We start from the raw sequence: 26,331 nt of genomic DNA on the forward strand, positions 1-26,331 counted from the left end.
ACAATTAAGGGGTAGATCTAAGTCTCTTTTGTGTTTAGAAGCTTGTGGCAATTAGCAGTTATGCATAGCTTCATGTCTTCAGGCTCTTTTTAATAAAGTGTGCCCATGATTTTGAACTCTGGCACTTTTAGGATGAAAAGCATTCTTTCAAGGTCTATAGAAAAGACCAGATTTTCATCATCATTTTCTTTTGGCAAGACTCTCAGTTTGGTCCTATGGCATCACCAACACAGTGCCCGGTTCCCACAGTAGTCGAACACCAGTTTGTTTCCCTAAAATCTAGGTTATTTAGTCTTAAGTAAGACCATCTGTGGGACATTGGCTGTCTAGTTCACATGGGGCTACATCAAGCCCAGTCCAGTTCCTAATTAATCTTTTCTCAATCGAAAAAGAAATTTCATAGGGAACAAACTCAGCCAGGACTCCCTTGGTACACATGTGAAGTCCCTGGCATGGAGTGGGTGTTCGGGAAATGGCTGATCTGCTAAGGAAACGAGGCCAAAGGGGGATTAGAAGCCCAGTCCTTAGGATAAGTTCAGAATTAGTGCTCCTTTTGATGGAAAAATTCATCTGAAAAATTTAATTGAGTACATTTTCTAGGCATTAACATGCTTTTATAAACAAATCCATCAGTAGGAACCTTCCAAATGAATCAAACCATTCTCATAAATAATCCTTGAAATTCATATGGGCTTAATAAATAGTGGAAAAATTCACTTTAAGTTTTGCCAAATTCCAAATATTGGCAAAAAAAAGGTCACACAACTTTTGATCAACACAAAACAATCTAGATATATCCGCATATAACAAGCTAAAAACATGATATAAATGTTTAATGACTGTATTTAGAAATTATCATAATTATTTGTATGTAGTCTACTCATAGCTTTTGCTTATGCATCACAGACATTTTTCTGAGAAATATGGTTCATATATTTTGAATTTCTTTTTCTCTCATGTACAGTAGGCATAAAAATATTTGCTTGTGGTATGTCTCATTCCCTTGTACTTTTTAAAACTGTTTTCAGATGTCAATCTGTGTAACGTGATAACTTACCATAAGGATTTCATGAAAAGTTTTTTGTTCTTTCAGAAGACAAATGCAGATTTATAAAATAAATATTTGTTGAAAATACTACCCTCTGTGAAGGGCTAAATGGCTGAGGGTCGGGGAGAGAGAGAGACAGAGAGAGAAATATAGAGCCTTAATCAATGTATTGTCCTTCCTGGATGTTGAAATTCAACAAAAGAATATAGTCCAGGCTTAAAAGTATTTTCAAAGTCAATATGGTCCAACTACTATCTACTATATAAATCTCACACAGTCTCTTGAAAGTAATTTTCTAGGCTTTATATGGATATTTCCAGAGACAAAAAGCAGAATACTTTATCCTATTTCAGACAACTATAATTTCATAAAGTTCTTTCTTCTAGTGTGAGTCAAAAACTGCCCCTGTGAATCTTTTTGCCATTGATCACTTTTCTGTTGTCTAAATTATGTAGAATAAGGTGGTTTTTTCCTTACATAACATTCCTTCAAATGACTTAATAAGCTTTATTTTTCAATGTTTTATCTATCTATCTATCTATCTATCTATCTATCTATCTATCTATCTATCTAGAGACATAGCATGAGCAGGGGAGGGGAAGAGAAAGAGAGAGACACAGAATCGGAAGCAGGCTCCAGGCTCTGAATGGTCAGCACAGAGCCCAATACAGGGCTTGAAGTCACAAGCTGTGAGATCATGACCTGAGCTGAAGTCAGACACAACCAACAGAGCCACCCAGGTTCCCCTAAACTATTATATTTTTAATGGCTTCTCTTCTTAAATTTTTTTCATTTTTCTTTTTCTCTCTCTTCCTTCCTTCCTTCCTTCCTTCCTTCCTTCCTTCCTTCCTTCCATTTCTACCCTGTTTTCATGGTAGATATGGGGATGTACTTGATCCTTCTCCCCCAAGGAATCACACTAAGTGCTTTAGAAGTAGTTAAATGGGCTGCAGTGAGAGCCCCTTTATTGAGAAGTTAGGTCAGGCTTTGCAGAGGGAATGCCACCAAGTTAGAGAATGAAGGGAAGGAAACACAGCTATGTGGGAGGTGTGATAGGTGATTGGTGTTCTAAGCAGAGACAACAACATAAACATGGCTCTATTCCTCAAAAGGCTTCATTTATGTTGTCCTTCCCATCCTGGTACTTTCTTTGTCTTTGTTCGAGTCTGGCTACATTTTATGACTTTCGATGCGTAGATTAAAAAATAAAAATAAAAAGGGATCCAGTGAGCACAGAAATAGTTGAACATCATATCTATGCCTATTTGAGTGTAATAAAAACATTGTACTAGGTTGGATTTTAACAGGGTTGGTTGTTAGGAAGTGAGTTGGGACATTGGACATTAGGGAGGGAGAAAATGTAGTGAAGGGCAAGCAGAAGACAAAGACACTAAAAAGAAAGAGATGGGGTAACAATCATTAAAAAGATGAAAGGCATGGAAGAAGCTGAATAAGGTGCTTCTTATATGGATGAACTTAAATGGTGTGATAATCATGGCTTTGAATTTTAAACTACAAAGAAAGAAATTCTGTGTTACTGTTGGGAGTTTTGTTATTTACAAGTTATTCTAAACAACTGCATCTATGTAAAGAAAAAAAGAATGCATTTTCCCCATGATTTTTCTTATATTAAAAGTCATTCACATTGGTACATTGCACATCTTCATGGCTTATGTCTTTTATGTTTTTCCTAATAGTCTGTGATTGCCTTACTTAATCTATTTGCCTAGAATGGAATGCATTCATGTGACTATTTAGTGGAATCTCTACTTAACAACAACAAGCAATCAACCCATTCTTTCCTCTGACAATTTTTATTTTTATAAAACCCTGAATTGTACTGTTGTGAGGCAAAATTCAAAGCAAAAATATATTTTCTGTTAAACAAAATTTTTTCCTCTTTTTTGGAATAGTTTTCTTAAAAAATGTTAAAGTGTGTCCTGTAGTGATAAAAGTACATGAATGAGATACGCATTGTATCTTCTTAGTTCTTGAGCACAGCTCTCATCTCACCCAGTTGTGAATGAGTGATGTAGCTCTTGGGCATATGGTTATGGTCCCATTTACTTCCAATGCCCATGATGCCTACAGTCTTCTCTCTGTGCATCCAACCTGCCCTTCAAGGTCCGTCCAGCCTTCGGGATCTTTTGTAAGAACTTTACCCTTCCCTTGCAGCAGTTTTCTTTCTTATTTCCCTGGTTCTGATTGTATCTATCCAGATCTTGTTTGTTTTTACATTTTGTTAGTGTCTGTCACATTTAGGATTTCCGCTTGCATACAAATGCCACTACATTTGTGTGACTTAGTAAAAGACACCTCTTCTCAGAAACCAGATTGAAATAGGCACCACCCACGGACAGGCAAATTAGGAGGAAGAAGCTCTTTGTCTTGGGGGAAGATTTCAACCCCCAGTTGTACTTTGGCTAGGTACCCACACGCACAACTGCACAGCTATGTATGACAACCCTCATAAAATCTAGCACTTACATAACTAGTAGTAATAGGCACTCAAGCAATAGTTCGCATTTGTTTCAATCTTTGTTCGAATTTGCAAGATACTTTTTAATCATAAAGAGAAAAATGCTATTAAGATCTTTCTTTTTTGTCCCCTGCGCCCCAAAAGCACAAGAGCATCCTGATGGGATAGTGTCTGTATCTCTGGCCACGTAAAAGCAGGAAAATGCACGTGAGATGAGACAACAATTAGATAATTTAGGCTGTCACTGAACTTATGGTCACAATGGAACCGAATGGTTAGACTGTGTTTTTGGCCTGAGTAGGTTATGGAGTAAGAATTTAATTTTTTCAAAAGCTTTTCTCATGCTTGCACAAGCTTGTTTTTATACATCTCATTTAATTTCATATTGTTTTTGGCTGTGATGTCAAAGTTGTAACATTTCACACGATGGTGTGGTGCCAAGAAGCGATTCTACACATCGGTCATGTGGTGCATGCTGTTTGGAGCAGCTGCATGATCCTGTCACAGACACTGGAGAAAGACTACATCCTTTGGCTGGACTTCCTAAGCTCCTGGAATTTTAAATCTTAGCCAGTAGCCAGGGGCAAGCCATCCGTGCTTATTATGTTACTTTTTAATATCTAGATTTTTGCAAACACTGCCTCATTTTTTTAAGTTGGATCAGTTCGCTCATTATGCTTTGTGCAGGTTAGCATCCACAAAAAGCATTGCAGGAAATCAGGTGCTGTTGCTATGCTTCTTTCCATCTGTTGTGTAGTTATTTTTAGTTCCCTCCTTCATTCATCACCGTGACTATGAAGGCAAAGAAAATTCAAGTATTGCCCGACTGTGTTTACAGTACCCACTACTTCTGAATCAGCTTTTCCTTTCCTCATTGGAGACATCACACTGGGTTATGCCGGGAAACTTATTTTAGTGGAGAAATTATTTAATAGATTGATGTTAGATGAACTACTTTATCATGACTCCGGGGAATAGGCATAGACTGATCAGTTTGAGTATAGCTCAAAGACATAAGAATAATTTAATTTACTTGGATTCCCTTCTTTCATTTGCCATTTCTGGGAACATGGCAATTCCCCAGCAATTACTCTCATTTTTGTAAAAATCAATTAGTAAAATAAATAGTATTAGAAAACATATGATAAGTAGTAACTGTGCTGAATAGATAAAAAATATACAGGTATGTCCTGAGGAAAGAACACATCCTATTCAGAGTTCAAAAGAGTAAACTATTGTATTAACCCTTCATGAGACAAGATGCTTGAGAATTAGCAAGAAGAGGTATCACTTTGTATGATCAGATCTGTGATGGTCAAATCTTCACAAAGATATAAGCTATGGCCCCATCTAACTTTAATGCCCACAACTTGACAACCATAGACAGCAGCCTTACTCATAAAATCTAGCACTTATATAACCAGTAGTAAGCGCTCATGCTGTAGTTGCCCTTATTTTATTTTTGACTTGGCAAGATTTTTTTTCACCATAAAGAGAAAAAATGCAATCAACTACTCCCTCCACCCCTACCCCTGGCCAAAGTACAAGACCATCCTGAATTCTAATCTAATTACCTCCTAGTCCAAGAATATCCTTTGTGTCCTTTCAATGTTATCGAGATTTGTTTTATGACATGTATTCTACCCTGGAGAATGTTTTATGTGCTCCTAAAAAAAACACACATTTTGCTATTCTTGGGGGGAGTGTGATATAAGCATCAATTATGTCAAGATGGTTGGATGATATCATTCAAGTCTTTTATTTCTGCCAAATTCTTTGTCATCATGTTCCTGGAAGCATAAGTATTGATGTTGCAAATTATATCTAATATTTCTATTCCCCCTTTCAGTTTTCTCTGTTCCTGTTTAATGTGCTTTGAAACCATCTTATTAGCAGTATTTATATTCAGAATTTTTATATCTTCTTATTAATTGATCTCTTATCATTATGAAAATTCATCTTTATCTATAAATCTGTTTTTATATTAATATAACCACACCAGCTTATACTTGATGAACATTTGCATAGTATGTCCTTTCTTATTCTCTTACTTTTATATCTGGGGTGTTTTTGTTGTAGATAGCATATAAGTGATTTTGCTTTTTTATTGTCTTAAAAACTTTTGTCTTTTAATTAGAGTGTTTAGATCACTAATATATTTATTCTCTTTAATACTGTTTTTAAAATGAGCATTTAGTAAATTTACTTATTATTTTTTGGTGTAAAGCTCTATAAATTTTAACACATTTACAATATATATAGTCAACATCAAAATCAGGATACTGAAAGTTCTTTCAATCCCCCTCAAAGCTTTCAAGCAATTCCTTTTGAGTCATAGCCTCCTTTTACCCCTAAATTCTGGCAACTACAAGTCAGTGCTTTGTTACTATAGATTTGTATTTTTGAGAATTCTATACAAATAAATGATGCAAATTTTTATACAAATTTGTGAATTTGTAACATTTGAAACATTTCCTTGAGATTGATCCAAGTGGTTGAGTACATCAATACTTCAATATTTTTATTACTCAGTAGTAATGTATGGAATTGTGTTGACTTACCACAATTTGTTTACCATTATCCCTTTGAAGAACATTTGTTTGTAGGTTTTGATGATTATAAGTAGAGTTGCTATAAACATTCATGTACAGGTTTTGGTGTGAATATAAATTTTTATTACTCCAGAGTAAATGTGTAGGAGTAGGATGAGTGGTCACTTGCTTTGTGTATATTAAAATTTTACACTTGATCTTAGCCAAAAGGCCGAGAAGCGATGTGTATATTAAAATTTTAAAACTTCCAAACTCATTTCCAGAATGGCTGTATCATTTTGCATCCCCTTGGCTCAGGGTTTGCATCAATTTTTTAGTGTGGAGGATTTGAAGGTTAAGTTTCTCTCTCTCTACTCAACACACAGAGATACATTTTAAATCCTTAATACATTAAATACTTATTAATAAGTTAAATACTTAATAATACTATCTATTGTTAAGCATTAATGATGTATCAGACACAATACTAGGCACAGAGCTTTACTTAGTGTATAGGAAAATCAAAAGTCCTGTTCCAATTCTACTCAAGAGTCCTTGGCTACAGTAAATATATATAAAATGAAACAAAGAAATTTTTATATTTCCCTACTTTATCCTCTCTATATTGATACTATGAGTCCAGTTATAATATTAATTATAGTACCTGATATCTAAGCTTTTCTTAATCCTCACAACAACATTAGGAGCATATTATTAGCTCCATTTTATAGATGAGGAAATTGGACATCAGAGCAGTTGAAGGATGTACTCAAGTACTTGTAGTTACATGAAGGCAGAACTTAAATCTGTTTTATTCTAATTCTTTTGTATATATTCCCCCTTGATATTGTATAGTTTCATCCCTACTCAATTTTTTTCCATACAAAATATGTGGTCCATTTAGTATTTGGGGCATATTTTTACTAAAACATTATTTGTTGTTTATCTGAAACTCGACTGGGTGGTTTAAATTTTATCTGGCAACCATAATTGTTTTATTTGTTTTCTATATTTATAAGATAATTTTCTTGAAAGTCTATCTATTTAAGTTGTACTTTCAATTTTTAAGTGCCATGCAGTGAAAATCACACGAATCTGACATATTTTAGCAGTTTCCATTTACATTACTGTGAAGGGTCAATGATTACCAAATTAGGGAAAATTGTTCCATGTCCTAATCTATTTCTAAATGATTCAAAATATCTTTACCTTTGATTTTTTCCCCTTAAACATAGATATTATAAATCGTATATGAAAATTATTTGTGGTATTTTCAGGAGATTGAGCAGTGAAATATTTTGGTGAGAAATATTAGACTAAGACTTTTTCATGACTTATTGACTCCAAAGAGGAACATTGTCAAATTGACTTCATATATTTACTCTCAGAATTATTCATTTATATATAAGATGAAGTTTTACTGGAGTTGAACTATACTTGGTGAGCACTCCTGTGTAGTATCTGGAAATATTGATCAAGAGCATTTTGTGGATGACTTATTTTCACCTGGAAATAAAAATAGACTTAAATTTATACAAAGTAACTTAAAAAAATTATTTGACGGGTTCTAGCAATTTGATCCAGACTAAAAAAATGATAGCAGCATAAGTGATGTTTCTAGAGAAGTAAAATAGTTCTGTCTGATACAAATGATTCTACAAATTAAATTTCATTTGTAAATGTGATAGTAGGGATAGAAAATTCATATTTTAAAAGTATGAATAATAGATATCACACAGAAGAGATATACCCATGGATAAATCTTATTTAGCTTTGTCTCAACTGTCCTACACACAATGAACTTCAGTCAATAAAAAAAAGTGACACACACAAACACAAAACATGAAAAACAACAACATTTCAAGAGATAAACAATCAACTGAACTAGATACAGAGATAACCTAGATGTATAAACTCAGGGAATTAAAATAACTGGATAACATGTAACATCATGTAACATAATGTAGTAAAAAAGGTGAAGAGAATTCATAAAGAGATGGATAATTTAAACAGAGAAATGGAAACTATAAAAAGTCAAATAAAAATGATAGAAATTTTTAAAAGACAGGATATCAGAGAAGAACAACTCTACTGATAGATTTATTAGCAAACTCAATATAGCAGAAGAAAAAAATCAATGAACTTGAATATAGTCCAACAAATATTACTGAACTGGAAATACAAAGGGAAAACACATTAAAAAAGGAAACAAGACAGAGAGTATTTACAGGGTATGGGGCAATATCAAAAACTATGCTATGAGTCCAAGTCCAATATCAAAAACTATAAGTCCAAGAAAAGGAAAAGAGGAAAGATGGGGAAAAATAAATATATAAAGACATCATAGCTGAGAAAATTTCCCCTGATATTAAAAGGCATTAAACCACACAGAGAAGGATCTCAGAGAACCCCAAACATGAGGAATAAAATTTCAGTTTATATACATCCTATTTAGACTGTTACTCATTGTTAGAATTTATAAAGACAGACAGAACGGGATAAAGATCTGAAAGGCAGAGAATGGTACTGATATTCTCAGCTTGCGAAATAGTCACATGATACTGTTTTAAGTTGAAGAAATAAGAAATGAATTTATTTTATTATCTAAATATTATAAGAATGAGCCAGAGAGGAACTAAAATTTCATAACATCAGAATCATATTAAAAGCTGTGGGCCTACAGAGATCTTCATCAATCACAAGAAGTCCTTAGATAAATAAATCTGTCTTTAGATGTATAAATTTGATAGATTCAGATATAGCACTAGAAATAATTTTTACATATTTGAGTAGTCACTGGAGGAAACAGTTAAATAATTAAGATTCGTTGTTTTAGAGTGTAATTTTCAAGAAGGTAAAATGATGATTCTCATTAAACTATAAAAAGAAAATGTGTCAAATATTTTTTTCAACTCATTAAAGAGGTTACTAGTAAGATGCTATGACCAGTTTATAGAGCATTTGAGCTACTAAATATTGTCAGACAATTTAAAAAAGAAATGTTATGGTAAGATCGTTGAATAAGATACAAAATTGCTTAATGTCCTATAAACAATAAGTTGTGTCCTTTAGGATTATCCTTTATACTGAATCAAAATTGGTTACATTCTCTATTAGACAAAATTATACAAGTTAACATGTAACTTCACTAATTCTTAGGCTTTTATCATTTGCTTAAATAATTTCTTTTGGGGAGTTAGCCTAGATATAGGAAAAATGTTTTAAAAATATTTTTAGGAGCACCTGTTTGGCTCAGTCAGTTGAGCATCTGACTCTTGATTTCGGTTTAGGTCATGATCTCATGGTTTGTGAGATTGAACCCTGCATCTGGCACTGTGCTGACAGCGTGGAGCCAGCTTGGGATTCTCTCTCTCCCTCTCTCTCTCTCTCTCTCTCTCTCTCTCTGCCCCTCCCACTCTGCTTGTACTCTCTCTCTCTCAAAAATAAATAAATAAACTTAAATGTTGTTTTAGGCATGTGTGTTTATTGCTTTGATAAAAACAAAAATAAAAATATATTTGTCTGGCAATATCAACTAGCATTTATTTGATGCTTGCTATGTGCTAAGCAAAATATTTCCAAAATAATTTGTATGTGTTATATGGTTTAATTTTACCACAATCTTATGAGATAAATAATATTTTCTGCATGTTACATATGAGAAAACAGTTAGAGGGAAGTTAAGAAACGAGGCCAAGTCGGGCACCTGCGTGGCTCAGTTGGTTAAGAGTCTGACTTTGGTGCAGGTCATGATCATGGTTCATGAGTTTAAGCCCTGCTTTGGGCTCTGTGCTGACATCTTAGAGCCTGGAGTCTGCTTCAGATTCTGTCTCTCTCTCTCTCTGTCCCTCCCCCACTCATGCTCTGTCTCTCCCTGTCTCTCATAAATACATAAATGTTAAAAAAAATTTTAAGAAACTAGGCCAAGGTTACATATACACCAAAAGTCATTTGCCTAGTCTGTGATTTAACTGTGTAGTAAGGTGATACAATTCAGAGAACAAGGAGAAGGGAGGTGTTTCAAAATGTGAATAGAACACATTAGGATATGAGAATTGTTCTGGATTTGAATAATTCATTGGGAAAATAAACAAAACTCCTTTCTGATTTAGTATTTGTGTTTAGGAACAGCCAGGAGCAAGAACCAAAGCAGGCAACACTTAAATGCTTCAGTACTCAAACAGAACAAGAGAGACCTTTTATTTGAATATCCTTATTTTTCTCTTGCACAATTTTAGCCTTGTAAGCTCATTTCAGCAGATTAGCTCTTTGAAAGTACATAATTATTAGCATCTTTAGTGAATGTTTTTGTTTATTTAACTATAGTTTTCTCTGCATGATTCCTCAGCTTACCAAACTATTTTGTTGTTTAGAATCCATTTTTCAATTATAATTTACATGATTGTCTTTCGAATATGTAATATCTACTTGTTGCCAGATAGTTTTGTTTCATTTTTTACTGCAATGGCTAGTGTCTTAATGTAGGTATGCTTGAGAATATTTTGTCTGTTTTAAAACAGAGCTATTTTATTTTGTTTTGCTGCTTAGAACACTGTGCTAACAAGTGAATTCATGATATTTTAGTGCTTTTGTGTTTCTTCAAAGTTTATGTTACTATGTTCTGCTTAACGGTTCTTGCCTAGAGGACCCAAGTCACATCACTGCTGCATACAGAAAAGGAAACAGTAGGATAGTGCTAAAAGAGGAGGAAAATAGACCTAGGTCAATTGTGTGTGTGTGTGTGTGTGTGTGTGTGCGTGTGTGTGTGTGTGAGTGTGTGACCAGCTGTATCACCTACTAACTTTAGCTGAAACCCACCCACCCAATCCCAGAGGACTCAGCTTTCCAGTTGCCTTCTTTGGCAGCTTATTTCTTTTCTTTCACATCTCACAGGACAGTGTCAGACGTGATATCTTTGTTTCCTTTTACTGCTGATCATAAATTTGGCACCTGTCCATCTGATGTCTTGGGACTAGAACATTTTCTCCCCCTCCTTGTTTGTGTTGACCTCTCTCCTGCTGTCATTCTCCCTCACTCAGTGCAGACAATGCCCCTGGACCTGCTCTTCCTCCCTGATACCTCTATTCTTTCTGCTTCTTAATATCCCTGGGGATAAAAATTCTAACACCCCAAATTATTTATTCCTTGACCTTTCAGTGACAATAATCATTTTCTCCATATGATTTTTCATCCACTCCCATGGTCACATGCTAGATTTTGTTTTCAGTGTCTCATGTTGTTTTTTTGGGGGGGGGCCTCAATTCCTCCATTGTTACTTTATTTTGTGTTTTACAGGTATTTTCAATTATATCTTTTTAATTTATTTGTCACATCCTTTACTATGTTTTTTGATATTGCCATCCTGGTTTCTCTGGGGTTTCTCTAATTCATATTAATATCAAATGAATTTCAGTAGTATACAAAACTTTTGTTTCTATATACCTTGCCTTTTAAGGTTTATGTTGTTATTGCCACAAATTATATCTTATACATTGTATAATTGTACACATCAAATTCAATTTAAAATTGTTGCTTTATATTTTCTATTAAATCAGATAAAAAACCAAGTTAAAAGATAGGTTTAAACTGTATTTTATCTTTACCTATGTAGTTACATTTTCTAGCAGTTTTTATTTCTTCACGGGGAATTGAGTTTCTGTTTTGGTATCCTTTTATTTCAGCATGATAACGCTTGTGATGACTTCTCTTGTTTTTTTTTTTCATTAAAAAATATAAACAATTTAGGGGTGCCTGGGTGGCTCAGTTGGTTAAGAGTCCAACTTCAGCTCAGGTCATGATCTCGCGGTTTGTGAGTTTGAGCCCCACGTCAGGTTTTGTGCTGACAGCTTGCTCAGAGCCTGGAGCCTGCTCCGGATTCTGTCTCCCTTTCTCTCTGCCCCTGCCCCGCTTACACTCTGTCTCTGTCTTTCAAAAATAAATAAACATTGAAAAAATTTAAAAAATATAAACAATTTATTTTTACTCTTTCAGAGTAGCTGTAAAAATAAGCACATGATTTTATCATTTCTTAAATCAACATTTTTTTCCTATTACATTACTTTTAGGACATCATTTTCCAGAGAACAGTCTTTTTATTTTACATATTCTTTTTTTTAAATAATTTATTGTCAAGTTAGCTAACATGCAGTGTATAAAGTATAGTCTTGGCTTCGGGAATAGATTCCTGTGATTCATCACTTATATAAAACACCCAGTGCTCATCCCAAGAAATGCCCTCCTCAATGCCCATCACCCATTCCCCCCTCAACCCCACCTCCCATAGAACCTCAGTTTGTTCTCTGTATTTAAGAGCTTCTTATGGTTTGCTTCTTTCTCTGTAACTTATTTTTCTTTCCCTTCCCCTATGGTTTTCTGTTAAGTTTCTCAAATTCCACATATGAGTGAAAACATGATATCTGACTTATTTCACTTAGCATAATACCCTCCAGTTCTATCCATGTTGTTATAAATGGCAAGATTTCATTCTTTTTCATTGCTGATTACTATTCCAGTAAACACAAACACACACACACACACACACACACACACACACACACATACACACACACACACACACACTACATTTTCCTTATCCATTCATCAGTTGATGGACATTTGGGTTCTTTCCATAATTTGCCTATTGTTGATAGCACTGCTATATAATACCAGTTTTTGTTTATCTGGGAATGTCTTAACTCCTTTTCCATTATTGAAGGATACTTTTGCTTGATATAGAATCCATGTTTAACAAGTGTTTGTTTTTCTTTCTTTTTTTTTTTTTTTCTTTTAGCACTTTAAGTATGTAACCCCATTGCCTTTTGGTCTCCATGGTTCCTGATGAGAAATCAGATGTTACTCTTATTGGACATCCCCTATATGTGACAAGTTGCTATTTTCTTGTTGTTCTCAAGATTTTCAACAATTTGATTACAATGTGTTTGATGTGGATCTCTTTGAGTTTTTCCTACTTGGAATTTTTTGAGCTTCTTGTATATGTAAAAAAAATACTTTTCATCAAATTTTAGAAGTTTTTAGTCATTATTTTTCTAAGGCATTTCTTCTGCCTTTTTCTCTCTCTCCTCTCCTAGGATTCCCATGATATGTATGTTGTTGCACTAATGGTGTCCCACCAGTCTTCTAGGCCGTGCTCATTTCTTTTTATTCTTTTTATTTTTTGTTCTTCAGACTGGCTAATCTCAACTGACTTATTATAAAGCTTATTAATACTTTATTCTGTTGGCTCAAAATTCTGAATTTTTAAATTTCAGTTGTTGTATTTTCAGCCCCTCAATTTTTATTTAGTTATTTTTTTTATAATTTCCATATTTAAATTGCTGTTCTCTATTTGGCAAAATATTATTTTTATACTTTATTTAGTTCTTTAGATGTAGTTCTCTGCAGCATGCTGAACATACTTAGAATAGCCATTTAAAAGTCTGTTTGGTAGTGTCTGGGTTTCCTCAGACGCTTTCAGTTGCTGTGTGTCTGTGTGTGTAGGGGCCATACTTTCTTGTTTCATTGCATGCTTTGTAACTTTTTGTTGAAAACCAGACATTTTGAGTATTCTAATGTGGCAATTGTGGAAATCAGATTCTCAACCCTCCCCAGATTTATTGTTGTTGCTGTTTGGTGACTTTTGTAAACTAATTTTGTAAATTCTATATTCTTTGTCATATATGGCCCTGAAAGTCTCTTCTAAAGTCTGCATTCTGTTAGGTACTTGGGATTCTCTCTCTCTCTCTCTCTCTCTCTCTCTCTCTCTCTCTCTCTCTTTTTTTGAGCTGGTTCTCCAAGGAGTCACCAGAAAGGTTTAAATAAATAATTACAATTCTTTATGAATTTACATTTAGTGTTAGGAATGCAGACTGTTATTTGCATTGCTATCACTGATCAGAGGAGATAAGAGTGGGGCAAGTTAAAATGCCACAAAGTTAACTACTTTTACTGAAAACTTTCTTTCCTTGAATGAGTGCTATTAATGTTGCTCTAGGTCTTTAGTTAATTTCCACTGTTCCAAATAAGTTGATTCTGACAATGTTTGCCTTTTTTTCCCCACTGATTTTATGGAATAGTAGAATTTAGTGCTTCTTACTCTGCCTTTTCACTGGCATCACTCGGTATACTAGGCTTTGACCACCAACCGCCCCATCTCTGAAAATTATGCTGTTGGAAGGGAAGCAGGTGAAATTACTGGAGCCTCAACATACCAATGAACAATTTGAGGAACTCACAAATTTGCCAACTTGTTCAAAATGTTTTTTCAAGAAATCATTTTATTGAAGATGATCAATAAGCTTTCTCAAGAATATATTTGGCATACTCTTTCTTAGCATAATTTTAAATGATGTTAAATGTCATTTTGTGTTTTCATTAATATAAATTTTATGAATGTATTCATGGATGCTTATTCTTTAATTTTTTTCAATGACAATGGGATCAAAATATAGTCCATAAAGGAACTTTTTAATTTACATTAACTTCTTTTTAATTTCTTTTGAAGTAATTTTTGGTTTCAGTCATTTCAAAATTTGGAGGATTTGCTGAACATTTTCAGGTTGACCCAATTTGCCAAATTTACAAATTCATAATTCACCAAAATCTGTTTTAATTGTTTCAAAAGTTTTATAGATACTTATATCAGATACAATGGTTTTAACAGCTTTTTAATATATTAGCAAAACTTTAATCATTAAGTTTTCATTATGTGTTCAAAACAGCTTTTAAGTATTGTGTAATATGGCCATGTCTATATCCTTGCTCCCACTGCTTCTGAACCTATAGGAATATGCAACATATACAGGGGGCGTTTGGTGCAATAAGTATTTTAAAGGAAATAAGATTAAAGGGTTAGAGATAATAGGGGTAAGTTTAATAGAGCAATCAGAGAAGACAGTCACAGGAGATACATGTTAATGGAAGCTTAGAAAATTAAGAAGAGGCAGTCATGCAAAGAGTTTGGGGAACTACCTTCTAGTAAGAAAGAATAGCATATTGTGTTTTCAAAGACCTAAAGCAGGAAAGATCCTGGTGTTTTTTATAAGCTGAGAAGACCAGTGACTGCTACATAATACTTTGCATATGCAAATACTTTGCATATTGCAGATACGTACAATTACATGTGACTATACATGCAATTACAGTTGATTCTCATTATTTAAGGATCCTGTGTTTGCAAATTTTCCTACTCACTGAAACATATTTGTTATGTCAAGTAATACTCATGGCATTTTCATGGTTAGTCACAGACATGCACAGAGTGTAAAAAATTGAGTTGCCTAAGGTGTACATTCCCAGCTGAGGTCAAAAAAAGTGATACCCTTCCTTTTAATTTCATCTCTCCTATGGTAAATAAGTGCCCTTTGCGTGATCTATTTAGTGCTGCATTTTTTGATTTTTCATTTTTGTGCTTTTGTTGAGAGATTTTGCTGTTTAAAATGACCCCATCATGTATAGAGTTGAAGTACTGTATAGTGTTCCTAAGTAAAGAAGACTGTGATATATTTTGTGGAGAAAATATGTGTGTTAGATAACTTTCATTCAGGCATGAGGTATAGTACTATCAACTATGAATTCAATGTTAATGGATCAATACATAGTAAATGAGGTGTCTTTAAACAGAAACACACATAAAACAAGGTTATGTCTTGATTAGTTGATCAAAATGTGACCAGAGGCTCGCAGGAACCTAACCTTACATTTCCCCTTGGAGCAATGATTTAGTTTTTGCTAATTTAGTATTCTTGGCAACTTTATAGAAAACGGCTACTACAGATACGAAGACTTGATTGTACCATATCTCATGGTAATGCTTACACAACTGCTCAGGATTATGAGCTTTATTTGTCTGTCTGTTCCCAGTCTCTAACATTGTATCTGCCCCAGAGGTAGTGTCTGGCAAGTATTTATTTTAGTGCACAAAAGACTGAACCGTCACTGCACATCATATTCAATCATCTGTGCTGTATTTGCTTTGTACAATCCTAATCCAAATCAGTTTTTATCCTAGAACAGTACTTCAGCAAACTGACAACAAGGCAACTCGTTTAGCTTTGTTCCCTGATTGAAAATTACAGCATTTAAAATGAAGAGTAGGGGCACTTGGGTGGCTCAGTTGGTTAAGCATCTGCCATTGGCTCAGATCATGATCTTGTGGTTTGTGAGTTCGAGCCCTGGGTTTTTAAATAAAAACATTAAAAAGTATAAAAAATAAAATCAAGGCTATAACTAAAGTTTTGATGTCTACTGCATAATCCGACATGCTTTTGATTGTTACAAAAGTAATTTCTCTAAATAGAGCAATAGGTTTGAAACTTTACACTGGATACGGGTTGATATGAGGAAAGGGGAAGTGGCATTTCTGAAACTGGTATCATGAGGGACTAAATCATAATCTTGATGCTTTTTTAGCACGATATTTTCTCTCAAATGTTTATCGATCACTCGAAAGATTATGTAGACCTCAGAATGTTTTACTGAATTGTAGCAGGAAAATACACCTATGTTTTAGACTAATGATGAGCGGAAGCTAATTAAATGGAGTAGTCAACTGAAATGACCCATTAGCGATTCTGTTTTTGTGGCTTTTGTTTTTGTGTTGGTGAAAATGTGTCATTGGTCATATATCATGAACTGATTTATCATTAACTAAATGTATATCTTTCACATTCTTATTTTTATCTATATCCCAGAGAGTTTTATGTGGAGCTTCCTTTTTCACGCCTGAAATCACAAAGATAGATGAACTTGTTGGGTACAGGATAGTGAGAGGGGCGACAATTTCTCTCAATTACTTGATTACAGGGAAATTGTAAGGCAATTTATCTATATTTAGGGGGCCTCTAATTTTCTTTTCAAGAAAGTGAGTTTGCCCGTCTCATCCAAATTTACAAGGAAAACGTAATTTTAACATTATCTTCTCACAAGTGATTTACCAATTTGGTCATATTTGAAGTGAAACAATTTGTAATGCTGGTCTCTAAAGTCTGAAGAAAATTTAGTACAAGAAAATCTCTGACCTCTTTTTGAAGAGTAAATTTTTTTTCACAAAATATCTCAGATAGGCCAATATATATTAATTAGCTTTTCCCTGAGGTTCATGCAAATATTGATAAAACTTAGTATTCACAAAGAGTGTAATTATGATATAAATATTAAAGTTGAAACATGTGAATTGCTAATATTTGAGCATTTTTGATCTCTAAAATGGCAATTTCATAGGATTCAACTTAATATGATACCACTTTGTAAACAATCAGATATTATTGGTTTTGATCTATTTTGGGGGTCAACAACAAATTTGAATTCGTCAGTGATATCTCTAGGAGATAGTGCCTGTTAATTTGTGGCTTTTTAAAGTGTTGATTATCACTGAAATAATCACAATTGCTAACAAAGAGCTTAATGCCTTCCTAAGCATTTTGAGTGCTTACTGTGTGGCAGGCATTATATTAAGTAATTTATAAGCATGATATAATTTATTTCCCACAGTAATTTGTGAGACTGGTATTATTTTTCAGGTAAGAAAACTGAGGCTTATTTAATCCAAGTAACTTTCCCAAAGCCACAGGGCAAACAAGTGGGCTTTAACTCCTCTTTCTTCAGATCTCTTCTTGGGAAACCTTCCCTAAAACTCCCTCATTAGGGGAAGGTCTTTCCCAGATACCCTGTGTTCCCATGGCATCATGGATCTCTACTTGCTTGAGCACTGCTTAATCACTAGATGATCCAGGAGGGATGGTCCTGCAACCTTAACATGATACTGGGCATGTAATAAATAAGTCCTTCTTTATTATTTGTGAAATAAGTGAGAAATTGGGGAAGCCATTGTTTAATATCACAAAGTCTGTTTTGGTACTAGTGCTCTTTACCACGGTGTTATACCATGTTTATATTTGAGAATGGCAATAAATTAAATGGTTACGTCTTGTTTATATTCATATGAATTATAAGCTTTATTTAGGCTGAATAATTGCTTATGGACTATCTCCTGCATCTTAAGAGAAACCAGACTAAAATTCACCTTCTCAAGTGATAGTCAAATGGAAAAGTTACTTCTCAATACTGCAAAGTTCTAACAAGCTGAACTACTCATTTTTAAGGTAATCTGCTATTTTAAATATCCCTATCATGTTTCTACCTGAGATAATTAATTGTGTTTTCCCTATGTATGTTGTAAAAAATATATTGTAGACATATCTGGCTAAAAATGTAGCAGGAGACTAAATTAGTAATGAAGGCTCCTAAAAAGAAAGTGCAGAAATGATTTCACAATTTTTTTCTAATTAAATTGATTTGTAAGTTTGGACTTTGGAGTATAATGAACTCGGAGTCCAGCAGACTTCAAATTTAGCCAGTCTAGGAGTTATTGACTCTATTCCACTTTTAACGTTAAAACATGAGTTTATTATATATTTTTAAAGGCATTTTCTTTTTTTAAAGTTTTTATATTTATTTATTTTTGAAAGACAGAGCACAAGTGGGGGAGGGGCAGACAGAGAATGAGACAGTATCCAAAGCAGGCTCCAGGCTCTGAGCTGTCAGCACAGAGCCTGACACGGGGCTCGAACCCACAAACAGTGAGATGATGACCTGAGCTGAAGCTGGATGCTCAACCAACTGAGCCACCCAAGCTCCCCTAAAGGCATTTTCAATGACTTGATTAAATTGGCTCATATTTTTATGCATTTACAAATCAAAATAGTTATAATTAACATAATTACCATCTGTTTTATATATCAATGTATTTCTAAATGTTAGAGGATAACCGTATTTTATATTTTTTGTATCCTACTGCTTTATATTGGAACATTTCATGTTCAAAGTATATTGTGTTATGCATAATAGGAAGTAAAACTACTTTTGTTCACTGATAGGAGTTCCTCTGGAAAATCACTAAAGAAACAGGTATTTTCAGAAAGCTTTCAAGGCATATATATTCATGGTTTGTGTTTAACAAATGGAAAATGATTTACAAATGATAATGTTACTTAATGCCTTGCAGAAGAAATCTTCAAACTCATAGAAAGAAACCATCTGATTTATTTAGCACCCACAGTTTTTTAGCTGCTAAAAAGCAAGACGAGCTATGGCTAAAATATATAATTTTCTATTTTTATCATAATGACTTTACTTTTTAAAATGTTTATTTAGAGAGAGAGAGAGCGCACATGTGTGCAAATGGCAGGAAAGGCAGAGAGGAGAGAGAGAATCCCAAGCAGGCTCTGCGCTGTCAGCATTGAGCCTCATACAGGGTTCAGTCTTCTGCACCGTGAGATCTTGACCTGAGTGGAAATCGAGAGTTGGACGTTTAACTGATGGAACCACCGAGCCACCCCTGTAACTATTCTCCTTTTACAAGTTTCTGTCTTCTAGTGTTTTCCGTTTCATCAATATTGTGATAACTCGCTCCTATGCGGAATTCAAGTCTCTAGCAACATCATTTTCTGGAATCCCACTGAGCATGTAAACATTAACAAACAATACCTCAGGTAGCCCTGTTATCGGCCCTAAACTCCAAATTCATGTACTTTGTGCAAGCAATATTTCAGGCCTGCACTCATACCTCATTTATGTACATTTTAGTCTCAGGTTTAAGAACTTGGTTATTTATTTTATAAGACAACACAACATTAGAAATAATCTTGGAAGCGGAAATAAGAGCCGCTGTGGCCAGACACCCTGAAAGCTGCGGTGGAGGATCCGAGAAATAGCGTAGGGAAATTCCGATCAAAGCACAAACCATATTCCTCTCACAAACCAAACCAAACAATAGCGACAACAGCAAAAGGAACAATGACAACAAAAAGAACTCCAGGAATGGTATTTAGGATTATGTAGTTCCAGGGAGAACTTCTGGCCTTTAATCAGTTTCTGCAAGTACGACACTATAGTGACTGATGTTTATAATTATGATACAAGATGTTACACATGATTTAAATCCAGTTAAAATGAATTACTATATTCCAAATGTTTTGCCAATTTATTACTAGAGTAATACACCAGGAACTCTGGAATTCTTAACCAACCAGAACCTAATTTATGAGAACTTCCTGTAATCATGAAATCACCTTACAGTGCTCATTAATGTCGTACATGAAGGGTGCCAAAAATAGAAAAAGAACCATCACTTAATGAATGTCTACTCTGGGCCAGTACTCTGCTAGACTTAAATATATTACTTTATTTAATAAAAACATTTTTTCTGGGGCGCCTGGGTGGCTCAGTCGGCTGGGCGACTGACTTCAGCTTGGGTCATGATCTCATGGTTCGTGGGTTCGAGCCCCGCATCGGGCTCTGTGCTGACAGCTCAGAGCCTGGAGCCTGCTCCCGATTCTGTGTCTCCCTCTCTCTGCACCTCCCCTGCTCGTGCTCTGTCTCTCTCTGACTCGCAAAAAATAAATAAATGTTAGTAAAAAAAAATTAAAACAAAAACAAAAACAAAAACATTTTTTCCCAATTTGTCCAGGAAATTAGCAAAAGAAAATTAGAAGGTAAGCTGGAGACCTATATCATGAAATATACACTCAAAGGGTCTTGAACAGTTGGACATTCTAGCAACTCTCGCCAGGGAGGAGCAGCGAGATGATCATGTGAAGCTCACCAGAATGTCAAATCTGAGTACCATGGCAAGCTCATGTTGGGTCCCTCCTGGGATAATGTGCCAGGAAAAGCTGTGAAACTGTGAAGGAAGGAACAGGTCTTCAATGAAGCAGAAATGTGCATTATGTAGTTCGTTAACTAAACTGTCACTAAATGCCCACCAAACTTACAGTCTCAAGTAAGGGGGAATCTTCCAATATAGTTCTGTTGAAGGTTAAGTGTAATGATGATAATAAGTCTTCCCCCCATAACTATATATACATTTTTTTATTGTGAGTGTCCAAAATGGAGATGAAAAGGGAATATCAATCATAACTACTTTTGTTTGGCCCTTTCTATGTATCGAGCATTGTGCTAAACACTTTAAATTCATGACTTGATTTTTACCCATAAGGTGAGAGGTGAGATTTTAGTGCCATTTTTACAAATAAAGAAGCAAAAGAATCGGGATGTTACACAGCTTTTCCAGAGTCATGGAGTCAGATTGGGTAGAATAGGCAGTCTGACCCTGGAGCCTATGCTCCTAAAATAATTCTAAGTTTATTTGATCAGTGGCCTTTTGTTTACATGAAAATCACTAACATTACTAAGAGTAAGTGTGTGTGGAAAGACATTTAAGAACTCTTGGACTATATTGTGAGCAAGTCCAGATGGGAAACTATGTCCTGCTCATCTTTGTGCTTCTAGTGCCTTAAGTAGTATTTACCACTAAATGGTTAACTAAAATCTAGTCAGAATCTGGCTATTAGGAATATGTCTTTTCAACATGCAACATAATGACAGTTGTTGCAAATACAAGATGATTCAGTTCTTGACATTGAACTAGAACTGCTGTTGGAGAAAAGGTACACAAATTTTTTTTAAATGAAGAAAAATTGAAACGTTTCAAAATGGTAATAAAGCTAATAAGAACATGTCCAAGATTTCCAGTGGTTACACATAAGACATGATATTTTTAAAATTTTGAGATATGATTTGTAAAAGCCAAGGGCAACAAGATTGATAGAATATATTGGCCTTGGGTGCCAATGTTCCAGTAGCTATTATCATGTCACTATTAGACTAGGCTAAGCCTATGTTGCAGTGTAAAAGTTTCCTTGGAACTCCAGTGTCTTCGGATCATAAAGATTTATTTCTTATTCTCAGTCCTGACCATTGTGGGGCAGTCAAGGCTCTGCCTCAGCTAGCATGAAATTTAATAGAGGTTCTATCATCCTCTTTGTTGCCTCATCTGGAACACACACCTCCCTGTCACTGCAGCAGAGAAGAGAGACTGGATACTCACACAAGGGCTTCTCATGGTCTCAGCTTAGAAGTGATAGGCATCAGTGTCACTTACATTTTATTGGCCAGAAAGTCACATGCTTCTATATAATTGCAGGAAGCCTGAGAAATGTACGAGAATAATTGGTGGGCATGTTTGGTTAGTGTTACACCTTCTGCTACAAGCATGTACCCATGTATTGATACATTTTTTTCACTCATCTAAAAGATAAATTGAGGTCATATGCTTGTTCATAATTTAGAAGCATATCCAAATGTTGTTACAGAATATTAAGTAATAGTTTTTCAGAGCCAAATATAACCAGAGAGTAGATAAGGAATATGTGCCTATCCCAAGTTAAGACAGTCAGTCTTTGAGTATTTGAGCAGGAAATAGCCATCCATTTATCAACTAATGGAATTTTGAAAATACTCTTTAACATTTTTTTTAACAGTTATTTATTTTTGAGAGACAGAGCATGAGTGGAGGAGGGGCAAAGAGAGAAGGAGACACAGAATCTGAAGCAGGCTCCAGGTTCTGAGCTGTCAGCACGGAGCCCGACATGGGGCTCAAACTCACGAACCGTGAGATCACGACCTGAGTTGAAGTCGGATGCTTAACTGACTGAGCCATCCAGGCGCCCCTGAAAATACTTTTTAGTAAGACATTGTTCTGTTATTCCTGGGTCCATGTCTAGCTAATTATGCAAAAAATATCTGACATGTTTTGCTGCTGTCACACAGATATGAAACAGCTATTAACAGTAATTTCAAATTAGATGTTATTTGAATTTTTCTCAATTGTTATGGATTTTTCTGCCTGAGAACCAAAATCCATTAAGTGAATCACGGATGTCAAAATTTTGAGAAACAGTTCTAGAAACAGTGTGGTAAAGCTCCAGAGGGTCTCAAAGCATTTAAATTAATTATATGTGAGATCGTTGTGTGAATAGGCATGCTTTCTGGGAAGAGTCATGAATTTCTGAGAGAACTGAAGAACATCACTGACTTGAATCAATATTTATTTATTAAATTAATACATGAATGAATGCACACAGGTGTTACTTAATTAAGAATTCCATGAAATGTGAATTATACAAGACTGAACAATATTTTGGAGCTCTTCAGGTTGCTAAGGACCACCTAGAGTGTTTCAGTACAGCAGTGTACTTGCATAATATAAGAGGGCTTTTCAAATGAGTTTTTTGTCTTCTAAGACAAAGAAGAAAGCAGGATCCTACTGGATTAGAGAACTATAGAAAGAAAGGAAGCAGGAGAAATTGACAAGGAGCAACATGGTTAAGATATTTAAAAGTTTAAAATATTACAATGTCTCCAAGTGTGTTATTGTATTCAGTATATAAGGAAAAAGTACTAAACAGACATTTGAGACCATGAACAGCAAATTAATGAGAAAGAAAGAAGCCTGCTCTTCTTCCACTTACATTTAGCATGGAGCAGGTCTGGAAAGCATTTTGTTGGCAGTATATTAAAGGAATGATCAGAAGGCACTTAGTGATGAATGGAAAGTTTTAAAGACTTCAGCAAACCTTGGATAAAGGGATTCGCTGGAGCTAGGGAGTAGACCACAGCTTTCCTGTGGAATCATGCACCTGGGCTTAAACTTTGGGACTTGAGTTTGAGGTCTTTTTTGCCCCTTTCACCCCGATTCTCACAGGTTGAAGGAAATGGTCTGGGCTTTCAGGCACCTTGTTATCCTGCACGAATTTGGGTCTAAGATTCAGGTTACGTGTTACTAGGTACAATGGTGATTTCAGAACAACAACTAACAAATTAGGCATGTTTACAATAAAAGAATCTTATTTATTATATTTGCATTGCATGCGCATATTGTCCAGGTGGGTCCTGTACATAGTTTAGATGGATTAGTTCATGGGTGCCAAAACACTTTCAAGATGAACTTTAAACTGCTTGCAGTGTTAGTCAATTATTTCTCTCAGTGTGTTGTTTTCCTTAGTAGAGGTTACATAAGAACAATCTTTAAAAAAATTTTTTTTTACATTTATTTATTTTTGAAAAACAGAGTGAGACAAAGCATGAGTGGGGGAGGGGCAGAGAGAGAAGGAGACACAGAATCCAAAGCAGACTCCAGGCTCTGAGCTGTCATCACAGAGCCAGAGACAGGGCTCGAACTCACAAACTGTGAGATCATGACCTGAGCCGAAGTTGGATGCTCAACCGACTGAGCCACCCAGGCGCCCCAAGAACAATCTTTATAATAAATATTAAACTTGATAAATATTCATTCAATATTCAGTGGGAAGTATTTTAAATGCTATGGTAAAGCATATAGAGGTTTTAGAGAACATGGGGAAGGAAGTGACTTCAGAAAAAGAAAAGCAGAGAACATAAAAGATTTTATAAAGGAAAACGGTCTGTAGAGTTTTGAAGGATAAGCAAGAGTTGAAAGGTAAAGATAAATAATGAAAGCAAGGGCATTACAAATAGAATAGCAAAGTGTGAGGAGCAAACAGGACATGTTCAATGAATGACAGAGATTTCAGTAGATATGTGTGCAGTGCATACATGGTAGAGAGACTGGAATGAAAACAGAGTCTCATCTACCAGTTTCATCTGGCAGAGCTGGATCATAGAGCCAGTGTCCCCTGAAGGGAATAAGATGATCATATTCAAGCTCTAGAGCTATTTCGCTGGGCTAGATGTAAAGGGTGGAAGGGATAGGAGAAAAAGGAGGTAAGATGAAGGCTAAGGGTGGTCCCAGTGGTCCCAGTGGTCCAAGGGAGAAGCTGGTATAATCCTGAGCAATGAGGGTGGAGAAGAGAGGAGGGGCTTAGAGATGGTAGGGAGGGAAGGGGGCAGGACTTCATGATCTATGTGAAATGGATGATGAGAGAGAGGCAAAAAAATAGAATGACTTCCAGATTTGTGTCTTAGGTGATTGGGTTTCATTTCATAAGAAAGAGAATATAATCTGGCAGAAAACATGTTTCAGAAGCACCTGACAAATTCTCTTTCATTATGAATACAATACAGCATATGCAGACTGTAAATTATACTTAACATATTCTGTAACATGGAAATACTGTTAAGCTTTTTCTGGGTAAAAATATAAAATCTATAACTAAGCATCCATGAACAAATTGTTTCAATATGGGAATCTTGACAGACCCATCTTCTTGAAAGGCTCTTGTATAACAGGGCGCTGCTGTGTATTTTGTAAGAGGAATGAAAACCTCTGTTTAGTTAAGAAACTTACAGAAAACAATTTTGAATTTAAAAAAGTCTCACTTTAGCTCTTGCTATTTGAGACATATAGTGCAAAGTGTTTTTCTGCCCCTTCTATCGCTTAGAATTTTCTAGCTATTCTCTGTACCTACGGATCAATAGGAGTCACCACTGGTGAATGTATTTAGTCCTGTTAAGGTCACACATTTTTCAAGAGACAATTTCAGTTTGACCTTCTTGCTAATTTGTTTGTTTTTTCATTGTTAGAGGTGGGATAGCTAAGTTTGCTGTTTGGGCCCCCAAGAGATTTTGGGGTGGTCCTTAGATAAAGTGATATGATGATAACGTTATCTCTGTGTTAAATTGTTAGCAAGAGAGTGATGCAGAGCCTGGCGGTGTTGTGGTGGATTCTGTAATGACCTGGCAGACAGTGCATCCTTTGCTGAGAATCTTGTTATGAGTTGATATATCCCTTGGGTCTTCCTCCTTGCTATACTTGGCATTTTCCAGAACTCTTCCTGAATGCCTGCTTCTGGTTCTGCTATAATTTCAAGAATTTGGCACTTGAAGTTAAATATATTAGTGTTGTGAAGTAGCATCAGGCAGTTAACACTAAACACCTAATTTTGTATTCCAACTCTGATTGTGAACCACTGGGATGTAAATTAAAATAGGATTGGGGGAAAAAACTCTACAGAAGTTTGTCTTGATTCTAGCTACCTTTTCTTAGAGGGTCTCTGTTTTTCTTTTATGTTTTTGTAGATATAAACAAGCTATTCAAATTGATAATTTATTCATTATTTAAAATTAGCAGTAGTCTAACATGGCATTTATTTTTCAAATAATTTACAAGTCAGATGAGGAACTAACGTGATAAATGACTATTACCAAGATTTATTTTCCATTGATATAATTTCATCTGTAACTTTTTTCTTTCAATCTTTATTTATTATTGAGAGAGAGAGAGAGAGACAGAGAGAGAGAGAGAGAAAGAAAGCAGGGGAGGAACAGAGAGAGAGGGAGACACAGAATCTGAAGCAGGCTCCAGGCTCTGAGCTGTCAGCACAGAGCCCGATATGGGGCTCTAACTCATGAACCATGAGATCATGACCTTAGCTGAAGTTGGATGCTTAGCTGACTGAGCCACCCAGGCACCCCTAGGATTTTCTTATTAAAGTAAACAATGGAATTATATGGCCATCATT

The sequence above is a fragment of the Prionailurus viverrinus genome, chromosome B2 (genome assembly GCF_022837055.1).
Source record: "Prionailurus viverrinus isolate Anna chromosome B2, UM_Priviv_1.0, whole genome shotgun sequence".
Classification (NCBI taxonomy): domain Eukaryota; kingdom Metazoa; phylum Chordata; class Mammalia; order Carnivora; family Felidae; genus Prionailurus; species Prionailurus viverrinus.